General features: G+C 31.2%; 1 protein-coding gene across 1 annotated transcript in view; it reads left to right on the forward strand.

Annotated features, from left to right (window-relative positions):
• The window catches only part of LOC149834605 (putative prolyl 4-hydroxylase 3), a 30,870-nt gene that overhangs the window by 14,175 nt on the left and 1,434 nt on the right, over nucleotides 1-15,261 (forward strand). The window lies entirely within an intron of this gene.

Genomic DNA, 15,261 nt, shown 5'->3' on the forward strand with positions numbered 1-15,261 from the left:
ATAACAAACTTTAGGTTTCAAGAAATGTGACCTTTCTTGAAGAGCAAAATGATTTTGAAATTCAAAATCTAGAGAAGAAATTAACTATTCTTTCCTTTTTGACTTATTACCTAGAAATAAGTTTAAAAGTGATTTAATTTGTGATAATATTTGTGATGGCAATTCTTTTCAAAATGATGCTTTGTTACATCAAAATGATGATTCTCACAGTGAGAATCCTAATAATATACATGTGTATACTCGGCGTGAGGTCAATAAACATCAAAGTGCTTTCGATATATACTCTTAAGACTTCTCTTTAGAAGATCAAGTTCATGAAACCCAACCTAGGCGATCTTCTAGAAACAGTAGACCTCCTAAAAAATTTGTGTTGTATGATTTATTTTCTCCAAATTATAGAACTTGTCTAATGATTACTCATTCTTATCATGAGCCTTCTAATTTTAAAGAAGCTAAGCAACATCCACATTGGGTTGATGCTATGAGACTTGAACTAGAAGCACTCAAGGCTAACACTTGGACCATTGTAAGTCAACATTAGGAAAAAGAACTATTGGATGTAGATGGGTTTATAAAGTCAAAATCAAGAGTGATGGGACATTAAAAAGATACAAAGCTAGGTTGCTAAAAAATACGCACAAGAATATAGAATAAATTATGAGAAAACCTTTGCCCTAGTTGATAGGATGACCAATGTAAGAACCTTAATAGCTTTAGCATCTATTAAACATTGGCCTATCGATCAATTAGATGTTAAAAATGCGTTTTTAAATGAGAATATTTGTGAAGTATTTATGGATCCTCTACCAGGTCTTGAGATTGATAAAGGAAAAATTCTTAAACTTAACAAAGCTCTTTATGGCCTCAAACAAGCTCAAAAAACTTGGTATGATCTTTTTAGTAAAGTTGTTCTTGCTAATGGTTTTACCTCTTGTTATACTAATACGACTCTATTTGTTAAGTCTGCAAGAGATTACATAATTATCTTATTATTATATGTTGATGATATGATCATCATTAGGAATGATTAAAAGGGCATTGAGCTTATTAAAAATATTCTTAAAAATAATTTTGATATGTCTGACTTTAGATTTCTAAGGTAGTTTTTAGGGATCAAAGTTGCATATTCTCCTCGGGGGTATGTTGTCCCAGATGAAGCTTGCATAAGACATTATTGCTAAGTCTAGATTAACTGACGAAAAGAAAGTGGAAACTCTGAAAGTAATCAACGCCAAGATGAGAGCCAATGATGAAACTCCTTTAGAAGATCCCACTCCTTATCGTCAACTGATTGAATCACTAACATATTTGTTTATTACCAGGCCATATATTACTCATGTTGTTCACAGTGCAAGCCAATTTTAGAATGCTCCTACTTCTATTTACATGGTTGTTGTCATTAGAATTATCAAATATTTAAAGGAAACTATAACCAAAAGACTATTCTTATCTTCCTCTTCATCTCCTAATTTAATCGCTTAAACTGACTCTGATTGGGGGGTAACCCCAATGATCGTATTTTTACAACAAGATATTGTGTTTTTCTTGGAGAATCATTAATCTCTTAGAGATGTAAGAAACAACAGAATGTGTCTCTTTCACAAAGGTTGAGTATCGGGCAATAGTCACTACTACTACTGAACTTGTTTGGTTAAGAAGTCTACTCAAAGATATGAGTGTCTTTATCTCTACTCCTGGAAGTTGTGCTGCAACAATAAAAGTGCTATCTACATTGCTAGCAACCACACCTTCCATGAACGAACAAAGCATATAGAGATAGATTGTCACGCTCGAGATGAATTTTTACGGGGGACCATTCAACTACTTTATGTTACTTCAGAGTATCAACTAGCAAACTTCTTCACCAAAGCCTTATCATCGCCTTGTTTCTACTTTCTCCTCAGCAAACTCTCAGTGATCTCACTGTGTTTCATTACAGACTCTACATAAAAATGAATTAACGCAATACATGCCTTGTATTTAGATGAAAAAGACTCATAAGATACAAACTTTTTGGGGGGCTTTAATGTTCTACATGATCTCCTAGATTGTACTTCATGTTCATTCTCAATGTTTGAATATTTCTCAAGTGCACATGGAGGTTTTAGGGCCCTACGTCTAGTATATTTCAAATAAGTTTTAGCACCATGGGGTTGCTCTTCACTAATCACATCATCTCTTGATTGCCATTATCAACACCAAACTCACAATCACAATCATTAATATCATTCCTTGAAATGAAATCAAATAGACAAGAATACTCAGTTACTTCCTTAGACTTTTCAAAAAAAAAAAAATCATTTTTCAAAAAGGTTAAATTTCTTTAAACATAAAACTTTTCATTTTTAGAGTCAAAACACCTATAACCTTTTTTGTTACATGCATACCTAAGAAAAGCACAAAGAATAGCTTGGGGAGAAAGTTTATCATTTTTGTTTGTGAAATAAAACACTTGCATCCAAAGACTTAATCTGGAATAATCAAGGGTAAGTTTGAAAAGTTTGTCAACAGGTGATATGTTTTAAGATATTTCTTTCTCAATCCATCACATCTTTAAGAATCTACAGAGAACAAAACATAAATTTCAATTGCACAAAAAGAAGATATCCTAACCAAATAGTTATATAGTTTAAAAAAAAAACTAGTATGTATATTTTGAACAAAAATAACACTCAAATAGAACAAAGTAATAATTTTAAGATTTTTAGAAACATTAGTAACAATTCAAGCAAGATAAGAGGAGCATACCTCAAATATAAAATTTATAAAAAAAATTAGACAAGCATAAACCCATAATCAACATATTTTTCAAGAAAACATAAACATTGATCACAAGAGAATTTAATCACTTAAAGAACATTTAAATTATCAAGAAGAGATAAATAATCATGTATTAATAATATCCCAAATTTTTAGAAAAACACTTCAAATATAACAAATCATCAATTTATACTAAAAAAACATGCATATAAAGTATAATACATAAAAAAAACCCTCAAGAAAATAAAGTTAATTAAATTTATGCATACAACAATATGGACAAGATAATCAATTAGAATATATATATATAATATTTAATGCACATAATAATGAATGAGAGCAATCCTATAAATCACAACCCACTAAAATTCACTCACACATCCTGGAATGAAAATAAGTACAGAGTTCCTAATAACAATTTTAAAACATATATACATGTTATCAATGAAATGCATGAAATTTTATCAATAAGCATTTATCTATACAAGGAAAAACAAGTAGTAAAAGTTTAAAATTTTCATTGAAAGATTTAAAAAAATCTCACGTAACAAAGGGAATAATATATGCAAATCAACACCAATTTGCGAAAGATATGAAGAGATTTAAAAATCCCACAAATATCAAGAAATGATATTTTGCAAATCTCAACAATAGTTCGACCGTCACAAGCAATTACCTCACTAGACCTCCAAACCTCAAAAATCAAGTGTATCAACGACTAGAACAAGAGCATATATATAATGTCATTAAAGGGTCAAAGACATGCGAAGGTGTGTATAAACATCTTTTGTCTACATATAATGACACTCAAAACAAGTGTATTAGCGACTGGAACAAGGGTATAATCACAATGCCAATGATGGGCTAAAATCACACACAAAGGTATGAATAAACATCTCTTGTCTACATATAATGACACTAAAAAATCAAGTATATCAATGACTAGATTAAGAGTATAATTACAATGCTAACAATGGGCTAAAAACACACACGAAGGTGTGAACAAACATCTCTTGTCTACATATAATGACACTTAGATGAGAGGTACAGTAGGAGCAACACATGAGGCAAGAGAGCTTGTAATGAAAACAAACTAATGTCATTAAGAAGAATACGATTATCAATTTTAACAATCTTTCGAAACACCATGCTTTTAAAATAGATAACTATCATAGATAAACATAATTATAAGCATCCATAATAACAATGATCAAATAAACAAATGAGTGATACACACCCACAAAACCAGATATGAAACAACCATCAGTTAGAGCCAAACTATAAGCCAATAATCTAAACTGACAAAAAAATGAGGTGTACACAACTCACCCCAATAAATAACTCTGGTTCAACAACAACGAGGGCAAAAATAAATGAAGCATCATATAAAAATTTGTGATGGATAAAACAAATGCCATAAAAAGGCAATACATATTCACGAAAATCAGTTTTTAAATAATTGAGTTCATATATAAGAACCAATTTGAAAAAACAAAGTTTCAAATAAAATCCAATAAAGGTAGATAAAAACATTAAAATGAGTATAGTGCAATCATATGCACAACAAGATATCAAATGACGCAATCATATGCAATTATATGCATGGTCAATATAAGCAAGTTTACTATGAGACAACTGAAATTCCACTAGAGGGGGGGTGAATAGTGAAATTCGTTGCAGATCGATAATATAAAAAATAAGACAATTCGGAACAACATAATAAACACAGGATTTATACTGGTTCAACTAAGTTACTGACCTACATCCAGTCCCCAAGTAAAACACTTGAGCCTTTCACTATAAAATCTGTGTTACGGGATAAATAGTACAACACCCTCTTCCTCAGAGGTCTACTTCTCTCAACAGAGGAGAGAAACACCCTCTTCCTCAGAGGTCTACTTCTCTCAATAGACAAGGGAAACACCCTCTTCTTCAGAGGTCTACTTCTCTCATCAGAGAAGGGAAACACCCTCTTCCTCAGAGGTCTACTTCTCTCAACAGAGAAGGGATACATTAGAAAACAGAAAGTTACAACACTTTCCTATAGAATCTTCAGAATGATATGCAGAGTATGAATGCACGTATGAAGATTCTCTCAAAATGTTCTCTCTTTTGAGAATAGGCAGAATAATCTTTCAGGAGAACAAAATGTTTTTTTTCTCTTTTTTTTCAGACACACACTTGATTCTTTTGTCAGAGCGCTTTTCTTGTTTTTTTCTCTTTCTTTTTCTAAGCTCTTTTTTAGTATGTCGAATAAGTATATTTCTCTTTGAAAGCTCACAAGTATGTCTTACTTTGAAATATTATTGTCTATATATATAGATCTTCAAAAATAGTCGATGCTTTTTAAAATGCTTTGAAATAATTGTCCTTTTGTGATATGAAATGCCAGGTCATCTCATAAACAACTTTTTATGAGAAAATGTGTGTAATAATGTGTGTACTATATACTGCTTTTTCAAAAATCGTCATTCCATGCATTAAATAATTGTTAAGTAATAAATGTTTGGTGTATTTAAATAATGATAGTTTCTTCGAGACGACATTTCTAAATTAAATATTTTGAGGTACAATATACGTTGGTGTATTTAAAAATGAGATTTAATTTGTAATGTGTCTTTTCTCAAATAAATGTTTTGTAGTACATTGAACGTTGAAGTATTTAGAAATGTAATTTATATTGTAATTTGTCATTACTCAAATAAATGATTTATAGTATATTAATTTTTTGAGTTTATTTCTATTACAAATCGTCACTTCTTTGTTTAAATGCATATAAGTACAATAAATGCTTGTTTAATACTTTATTTTACAAATGGTCATTTCTTGAGTAAATGCTTTTGAAGTACCATTTAATGCTTACTAAAAGAATGATGACTTCAAATATAAGTTGTCACTTTTTGAGTGAGTGTTTTTGAAATTATATTTAATGCTTAAAGAGATAATTGGTCATTTCTTAAATTAGTAGAATAATATTTATTTTCTCAAATCGTCATTTCTAAAATGAATGATTTGAAGTTCAATAAATGTTTGAGTAATACTTTTTATTACAAATAGTCATTTCTCAAATAAATGATTGTGTATTATGAACCAATACATCTTTTCACAATTTGTCTTTTCTTATATAAATGTTTATGTATTATGAACCAATTTTTTTTACGTAAATGTTTGTGTATTATGAACCAATGCATTTTGTCTTTTCTTACATAAATGCTTTTGAAATCATTTGCTTTTATATCTTGTCAAAATGTCTTTTTTATAAATGCTTTTGAAATCATGAGCTTTTATATCTTGTCAAAATGTCTTTTTCATAAATGCTTGTAGAAAGCACAATTAATGCTTTTGAAATCATGAGCTATTATATCTTATCAATTTGTCTTTTTCATAAATGCTTGTAGGAATTACAATGATTTATTTCAAAAAAGTGTTTTTGAAATACTATAATATACATAACGTATCTTTTTATGAAAGCTTGACTTTTTGTATATGAATGACTTTGTATGATTTTAAAGCATATAATCTAATATGAAATATGCATGCTTCCGAAGGTTCTGCTACATATGACTCTAAAGAAGAAAAATCTTCATCTTGAAATAGCCGATCATCTTGGATAGTCTTTAATGTATCTCTTTGGCTCATCAAGCTTTTTCTTCAATCTATGAGTATGATTGCATCAGGATGTTGTACTTGAACATAAAGCCTTCACTATCTTCAAGTGAAAGATCCTTGCATCAAATACACGTTAAATACATGACAAATCATATCCAGTCATAATATAACATATTCAGTTTCATATATGAAAGCTTATCATATTTATCATATCTCATGAAAACATATCATTTTTATCATGTATTATATATATATATATCATGAAAGCATATCATATTTATCATTTATCATCAAAACATAGTTTCTCAACATTCTCCCCCTTTTTTATGATGACAATATATGCTCCCCCTGTCAATAAGCCATATATATATATAATGTTTTAAATATGATATCAAAACATGAAAAATGCATATTATGGAAAAATAGTAGTAGTCATAAATAAAAAGAAAACACAATAATAAACAGTGTGTGTATAGTTTTTCTCCTACATAGGAGAGCTAGGTTTTCAATCCCCTTTTGTCATTGACAAAAAGGAGGGATCAGAGTAGGTGGGTTTAATATTACAGACCAATGAATAACAGAAACACATTCTGAAGAGGACGGAGAATGCAGTTGTCGAAGTTACAAAAGATGACATACAAGAGAAGATTGGGTTGTTTCTTTAATGAAAAGAAATAAAGCTAGTGAATGTATGGTCAGATCAAATGTGATATTGAGTATATGTGGGGTGATCCACAAGTTAGAGGCAAACAAGAAGATACAAGGGTGATTTGAATTCTCGTGTGAGAATATAATGTAAAAAAAGCGTAGTTTTAAACATAAAAAAATGGATATGGGAGAGTCCATTGTTTTAGAGATAAAATAAAGAGAGAGAGACATGGTTTTGAGATAAAGTGACAACAACAATACATTTTACGTGTGAGAATAGGGACATACGGTCCAATTTAGGACAAGCTCTTTATGAATGATTGATAAGCCTAGACAAGACATAAAGGAAGGATAAATAGTGACAAAAAAAAACGTATAGCAAGATGAAAAAAAATGAACCACGGATTTTTAAAGAATCTGGTCATAGGAGTGATGAGACATTGAGTATACGTGTCATAATAATTTTTGAGAAGAGGAAGGGCCAAAAAATGGCATGAAAAGGTGTTATGAAATAAAACATTATTTGAATGTACGAATGATATAGAGTGAGTGACATGGGTGATATGATAGTGTCAATAATGGCCAAATAAAACAAATAACAAGTTGAAATTTTAAAATACAAGACATGGGTCAATATATTTGATTTGAGGCAACATAAAGGCGATAGGCTCAATTCACGTAAGGGATGTTTTGAGAAAAAGACAAAAGTAATTAAAGAGAGTTATGAGATGAATGACATAAAGGAATGTCATGATAGCTTATTTAAAGTAAATAGTTCTTATGGATAGGCGTGAAACGAGATAGGACATGGGGTAATCATGTGATGTGTACTTGAAAGAGATGACATGTTTGAAAGATATGAATGACATAAAGAATTTGTCATGATTAATGTGATTTAATATTTATAGATTTTATGAGTATACGTGAATATGAATAAGACATATTATGACTTTGAATGGTGTTAAGAGAGAGATCAAAAATGGCGTGTAAAGATGATGAGACATAAAGGAGAAAGAGTCAAAATGTATTTGGGAGATTATAAAAATGGTAAGAAAAAAATAAAGTAAACTTTGGTAAATAGCTTTAAAAATTGTAATATGCATGAATGATAAACTATACTGTCATATGAAAATGTACAAACTAGTGATGTGTAAAAATGTCATATGATATTACAAAGTTTTATCTGTGTAAAAATACAATTAAGTGTGATAAGTTAATTATATGTCACTTAGTTTAGAGATTCCTAATTCTCTTCTAATTTGTATAAAGTTTTCATGTTTTAAAGCTTTAGTAAAAAAGTCTGCTAATTATTGTAGATTAGTGGGTACAAACTCAAGTTTAATTATGTTGTTTAAAACTTGTTCTTTTAAAAAGTGGTGTCGAATTTGTATGTGCTTTGTACGTGAGTGAAGAATGGGGTTTTTAGATAGATTAATTGCACTAGTATTATCACATAAAATAGTTGAATTTTCGAATGTTAAACCAAAATCTTTTAGAGTTTGTTTCATCCAGATTACTTAAGTACATGTCAGGCTTGCAACAATATATTCAGCTTCAGTAGTTGATAAAGATACACAATTTTACTTCTTACTGAACCATGAAACTAGTGAGTGCCCTAGCAAATGACATGTTCCACTTGTGCTTTTTCTATTAGATTTACTACCAGCAAAATCAACATCACTGTATGAGATTAAATCAAATATAAATGATTTTGAATAAAATAACCCAAAATCAACAGTTCCTTTTAGATATCTCATTATTCTTTTTACAGCTTTAAGATATGATTCTTTTGGATTTGATTGAAATCTAGCATACAAGCAAACACTGAAGATAATATCTGGACGGCTAGCAGTTAAATATAGTAGTGATCCTATCATACCTCTGAATAATTTTGTATCAACAGTCTTACTATCTTCATCTTTGTCCAATGCAGTGGTTGTACTCATATGTGTATTCTTTAAAGCAGTTGAGTTCATGTTGAACCTCTTTAGAAGTTCATGTGCATATTTTGATTGATTGATGAAGACTCCATCCTTGGTTTGCTTAATATGCAATCCAAGAAAGTAGGTGAGTTCTCCCATCATACTCATTTCAAGTTCTTTCTGCATAGACTTAGAAAAATCTTGACAAAGACCATTATTAGTAGATCCAAAGATGATATCGTCCACATATATTTGAATGATTAAGGTATGAGCATCCGCTATTTTTATAAATAAAGTTGAGTCTGCTTTGCCTACAGAAAATCCAGTTTTTAATAAAAAAAGCTTTAAGTCTATCGTACCAAGCATGAGGTGTTTGTTTTAAACCATATAAAACACGTTTTAGTTTAAAGACATGATCAGGAAATTATTCATTTTCAAAACCTGGAGGTTGTTTTACATATACTTCTTCATTTATAAAACCATTTAGAAAAACACTTTTAACATTCATTTGATATAGTTTAAAATCCATATAGCTTGCATATGCCAAAAACATTCTTATGGATTCAAGTCTAGCAACAGGAGCAAATGTTTTATCAAAGTCAATACCTTCCTCCTGATTGTATCCTTGTGCCACTAGCCTTGCTTTGTTTCTTACAAAATTACCTGATTCATTCAGCTTGTTTCTGAAGATCCATCTTGTCCCAATGATTTGATGATCTTTTGTTTTTGGTACAAGATCCCACACATCATTTCTTTGGAACTGGTTAAGTTCTTCAGTTATTGCTAGCATCCAGAACTCATATATGATGGCTTCATCAATCTTTTTAGGTTCAAGTTGAGAAATGAAAGCCATATTTGCAATATGTTCCAACTGAGCTCTTGTTTGAACCCCCTTGGTCAGGTCTCCCAAAACCTGCTTTTAAGGATGATCTCTGATTTCAGCAAATGTTCTTTGATGATCATCTTCATTAGATTCAACTGTATTATCTAAAAGAAAATTTGTACTTTCAAGATCATCATCATTAGTCTTATTATGAACAGATTGACCAATAGATTCATTAAAACTGACATGCATAGATTCTTCAATAGTATTAACACTCTTATTAAAAACTCTGTATGCTTTACTATGACTTGAATATCCTATGAATATGCCTTGAACAGATTTAACATCAAATTTATCAAGGCTATCTTTTATGTTCAGGATAAAGTATTTACACCCAAAGACTTTAAAGTAGTCTATTCTTGGAGTTCTGTCATAGAATAATTCATAGGGAGTTTTATTCAACAAAGGTCTGACAAATACTCTATTTGAAATATTGCATGCAGTATTAACGACTTCAGCCCAAAAATATTTAGCAAGATTGTTATGTTGAAGCATAGTTTTGGCAGATTCTTGGAGGGTTCTATTATTTCTTTCTCTTACACCATAAGGAGCTCAAGAGTAGACTACTTATGGGTTAATGTCAAAAGAAACAAATACAAGAGATATTAAAATAATATTTCATTAAAAACATTTTACCAAACTCTAATTCAAATAGATTAAAAAAACATATTTTATATACCCAAGAAATAAGTATAATATTTTAAACAAATTTTGAAAAGAAAAGAAAGGACATATATATTATAAATACCTTTTTTTTTAATTAAACAAGAGATACGTACCAAAATACGAGAGCGTCGAGTCCAAGCCTTATATATCAATCCAAAATTTTCTTTCGAAGCACGAACTCAAATAAGATACCAAGATCAAGAATCCCTTGCTCTGATACCATGTCACGAAATAACCACAAATAGCTTACTATAACACAAACACAATGTGCACATGCACAAGTCCACTGTGGGATAATACAAGGTGCCAACATAGGCAATACAAACAACCACTAAGAGAAATACCATGCATTAAAGTACAAAAGAAAGAATAAAATAAACAACATTTATTCATAATATACTCACAAAGTGAGTTAGAATGCTTTAGAAAAGCATTAGAGAACAAGAAGGGGGTTCACCACTATTTATACACAAGAGGTAGTCTCAAAGAGAGCTGTTGGACTGTTCCAACAGCTTTATTGACTAGTCAACTCTATGTTGACTAGTCCAAAAAGAACCCAACAACTCTATTTGGTCTTTGACCAAATAGTTCCCATAAAAACAAAAAAGGATAGAAAAAAAAACAAACTAAAATAAAAGAACTAAAGTGCTCCTAATGGGCACAACCTATTACAATGTTGTGAAATGACAAAAATACCTCTAGAGGGTATTACCTATTACATCATTATAAATTAAATATATTTATATGTATATTATGAAACAAATATATATGTATGGTAATACATACATATATATATATATATATATATATATATATATGTGTGTGTGTGTGTGTGTGTGTGTGTGTATACATGTACAACTTAACAATCTTAACAAGTATTGTAATTAGAGATTTGTTTTCTAAAATTTGAAAAGACATTCTTTTTATTAAATAGACCATGATGAGAGCGACTTCTTTCCAAAACCTCTTTAGAACTTCTTTTGAAATAAGTAAAGTTCTAATAGTTTCAATAATGTGGTGATGTTTTCTTTCGGAAATTTCATTTTATTGTGGAGTCTTAGAACATGATTTTTGGTGTAAAATATCATGGTTTTTAGGTACAATTGAAATTCTTTTGAAAGAAATTCTCCTCGTGAGTCAGAGCGAAAAAATTTAATATTTGTTTTAAATTGATTTTTAACAAGATTGTGAAAATCTTTAAAGCATGAAAAAACTTCGGATTTGAGTCTAAGGAAGTAGATCCAAGTATGTCTACTAAAACCACCTTTTGACATAACCAAAGCAGAGCCCCATACATTCGAACGTGCCAATTCAAAATTTTCATTAGTCAAAGAAGTTTTAGATCCAAAAGGTAACATTTGCATTTTTTCAAGTATACAATCTTTACATACATATTCTTTTTCTTTACAAAATTTTTCCAAAAATAGAAAGAGATAGTTTGGATATACTTGGATGTCCTAATCGTTTATGCCAAAGATCTAAATCAATTTCTTGGGCATGATTACAAAAAGAATTTTTGGGTAGATATAAAGAGTCCATATAGTAAAGTCTTCTCTTTTATAGCCTTACCCAATCAGCTTCCTTGACTAGAGATTCTGTACCCAACACGCTTTAGATGAGAAGAAGACCTTGCACCTATAATCAGAAATTTGAGAAACTGAAAGAAGGTTTAAGTCATGTTTTGGAATAAGTCTAACATTTAGAATAAAAAACTTATTTGAATCACCTGTAATTTTGTAAAAAAAAATTATACTTTTTAAGTTTTAAAGGAGTACCATCAGCGGATAACACACATGAAAAATAGGAATTAGTGCAATCGGATAGTAAGAACTCATTATGTGTCATATGAAAAGAAGCTTCTGAAACCAAAATCCAAGATGACATACCTGGAGGAGAAGATGAAGAGACGGCAGCACCAAATATAGAGGGAGTGACTTTTAAGATTTGTGAAATAGCCTTCGCAATTTGGAAAATTGTCAAATCATTGAAGTTATCGTCTTTTCGTGTTTCTTCATGTATTGGAGACTTCACTTACCGCCGCTACTTTTTTTAGTTTGGAACAATCTGACCTTATATGCCCCAGTTCTTTGCAATAGTGGCAAGTAATTTTACCACTCTTGTATCCTCCCTTATATCATCCCCCATTGTGTCCACCCCTATTATATCCTTCTCCATTGAATTTTTTCTCAAAGTGAGGGGTTATATAAGTCTTTACAAAGTTTTTGGGTCTTGATACGGCAAAAACCTCATCACTAGATTTGTGCATTCCAAGTCTAGTTTTTTCTTGATATATTTGAGCAAGAACATCACTTGTGGAAGGAGACGAGGTCCTATGAAGTAAAGAGGACCTAACTTGCTCAAATTTCAGTCGAAGACCATATAGAAAAGAAAAAGATTTTATCTTTCAACTTGTTGTTTTCTCTTCTCAATAGCCGAACCTTCCCATTTTGGTTCTAACATAGCCATCTCATCTCAAATTGGAGATAAGAGATTATAAAAATCTCTTACTCTTATCCTCTTGTTTAGTAGGACGTACCTTATCTTTGAGATAATATAACCTAGCCATATCCTTTTGAATGAATGTGCGCTTTAAGAAAATTTATGCATCACATGCCTTTTTGAACTTGATGATGTTGGTGGCAATCTTGAATTCCATGGTATTCATAAACTATGAGAGTATTTGAGCGTTATTAGTCTCTCAATCTTCTATTTTGTCTTTATATTTTTGCAAAGTCTTCTCATTTTCTTCTTCGGAGAGAACTTTAATTTGATCTCCTTCTTTTCTCGTTAGCTTTACTTGGGGTTCATTAGTGGTTCAACTAACAAAGCCCCAAAGCTTTTTCTCTTGATATGGTTTTTCATTGCGGTAGCCCACATCATGTAGTTGCTTCCGTCAAGCTTGTAGTTGATGATGAAAGCGGATTTTCTTTCACTCATGTTGAAAAAATAAGCTTGAGGACCACTACCACAAAGAGAGCACATTCAAGATAATTTTCACTACTACAAGAGACCAAGGCTCTGATACCATGAAAAAAGTGTAACAATCGCGATGGAATGCCACTGAGGGCTACAAGAGATCACAAATGCACAAAGACCTCTATTGGGTCAAATACAATCTCACAAAGGAGACACACAAGATCACAATCTTATAAGAACACAATATAAAAATAAATATTTTTCTGTCACATGGGTGCAAGTGCAGGTGCGGGGGTGCGGCAAAAATATAAAAAATTATATATATATATATATATATATATATATATATATATATATATATATATATATATAAAGTCCAAAAGTTGGACATAAATGACCCTAGGTGCGTTGACCGCACCTAGGGTCAAGTTGAATGCACCCGCATCGCGTCGACGCGGGTGCGGCACCTAGTTGACCGAGTCTCTATTACATAGATATTTTTATATCACCACACATATGCTTGTAAAAAGCATAGAGCCTCACATGCAAGAGAGGGAATATGACTGTGGGAGGCCATCCAACGGTCATGTTGACCTACAATTAAGAAAAACAGAACAATAAAAATCAATAAGAAGTCTCTACAGTCCCTATTGGATTGTATTTTTTTAGGACATGAAATAACCAAAATACTAAATATATGCATATCGGTTAGATACAAAAATATATACACTATTTTAACAGCCACTTGGGTTCAAAAAGAGCCAATTATTTTCAAAGTTCGTATAAAACATTATAGTATTCCTTAATGCTCATATCCTCTTGCATCATGGTTCCAATTTTATCTTGAAGACTGCACACATGTGCAGTATCTTTGGGAGAATGCATACTTTTTAGAAATTCTCACGCATCATTAGCATGCTCAAATTTTGCTAGACTAGAACATTTCTTAATGTCTGCGCTATTAATGAGTTAAGACATAATTTTTTTTGTACCATTATTCACTCCCATTTTTTCTCATAGTCGGTTATGTCCTTGATTATCTCATCATCGTGAAGTATAACATCCTTCCCGATCTCTCCTTTAGTAAGAACTTAAGTTCCGGACTGGACCTATCCACTAATCCCCACAAATCCTTGCTCTAAATATGGTGCTTCATGATTAAATACCACATTACATAATTAGTGTTATTTAGTTTAATGGGGACAATGGTAATACTCTTTGTCTTCCATGTTTATACGCGCGCGCACACACACACACAGAGAGAGAGAGAGAGACCACTTGAGTCACTACAAATACCGCACCACGAGCACACAAACACACAAACGCATGGTTGTCAATCTTCAAAGATCAAGAGCACAATGACTCTGATACCATGTAAAGAAAGAAGAACCTTCAAGTACAAATAAATGTCCGCCAAAGAATCCAAAATAAACAAGCACAAAGGGCCAGGGCCAGTATGGGCACACTTACAAATGCCACTAAGGGCACACACAATATAAAATCAATATTTTATTAATGAACTAAGTATGCAAGAAGCATACTTATAATGGGGGAGGATCTCCTATTTATATACACGAGAGAGGGAGAAGAGAGTAAAGATAGTAGAGTGTGAGGGCTTCTAGTCGTAGTCTGACGGCTAGATTGGCTAGCTGTTAGACCACCTCTAATGGCTGGTCAAGGTCAACCTATGTTGACTAAAATAAGAAAATAAAAAATTATACCAAATAAAAAATAATATATATATACAGATGATGTACATATTTTACCAATATTCATACACAGTCAACTCAATAATACCAATTTATTAGAAGCCATGAATAATTTTGGCTGCCTTTTATTGAATAGCCACACCCTACT

This window comes from Nuphar pumila, chromosome 6 (assembly GCF_984573655.1).
Source record: "Nuphar pumila chromosome 6, dmNupPumi1.hap1.1, whole genome shotgun sequence".
Taxonomy (NCBI): domain Eukaryota; kingdom Viridiplantae; phylum Streptophyta; class Magnoliopsida; order Nymphaeales; family Nymphaeaceae; genus Nuphar; species Nuphar pumila.